Raw genomic sequence first — 619 nt, forward strand, 5'->3', positions numbered from 1 at the left:
TAAGCAAATAGAGTTTAATAAATATGAAACACTGAGTTGGATCAGTGATATACATGAAACAGGTTTCACTGGGTTGTATCAGTGATGAGAGATAAACATGATAGATATAAAATGTGATGTGAGTGAAACAAGATATAGGTGAAACATGATGGATATGAAGCACTGATGTAGATGAAACATATCAAGTGATGGGATCAGTTGTATAGTACAGGGTCAACAATAAATTAGTTAGGAAAGAAAAAGAAACCCCCCTCTCACGCTGTAACAGACCGTGCTGAATGATCCTGATATCCCTCTTACTCCCATCCAACACCTCCATCAGTTTTGACTCCCATCCCACGCGCTACACCTGCTAGTCTCAGAGGCCCGACCATTGCAAGTCTTGGCATCACAACCTGAGCACACCAACCTAAAGGTTTACCCGACGGCCCTGTATCATATATCTCAATCTCCAGATGATGGGGTTTCATCCTCGAAGTCAAGCCCCCAGAATAAAGCTGCCACTGAAAGATCCTGATCAGATCGTAGTGAGATCGCAAAGCTTCAAAGATGTCAAAGAATGGGCTTTGCTCAAAGGTGTTTTCATGTTGAGGTATTGCAGGCTTCCCTGAAGGCGGAA

This window comes from Fibroporia radiculosa, assembly GCF_000313525.1.
Source record: "Fibroporia radiculosa TFFH 294 genomic supercontigs, scaffold76085, whole genome shotgun sequence".
Classification (NCBI taxonomy): domain Eukaryota; kingdom Fungi; phylum Basidiomycota; class Agaricomycetes; order Polyporales; family Fibroporiaceae; genus Fibroporia; species Fibroporia radiculosa.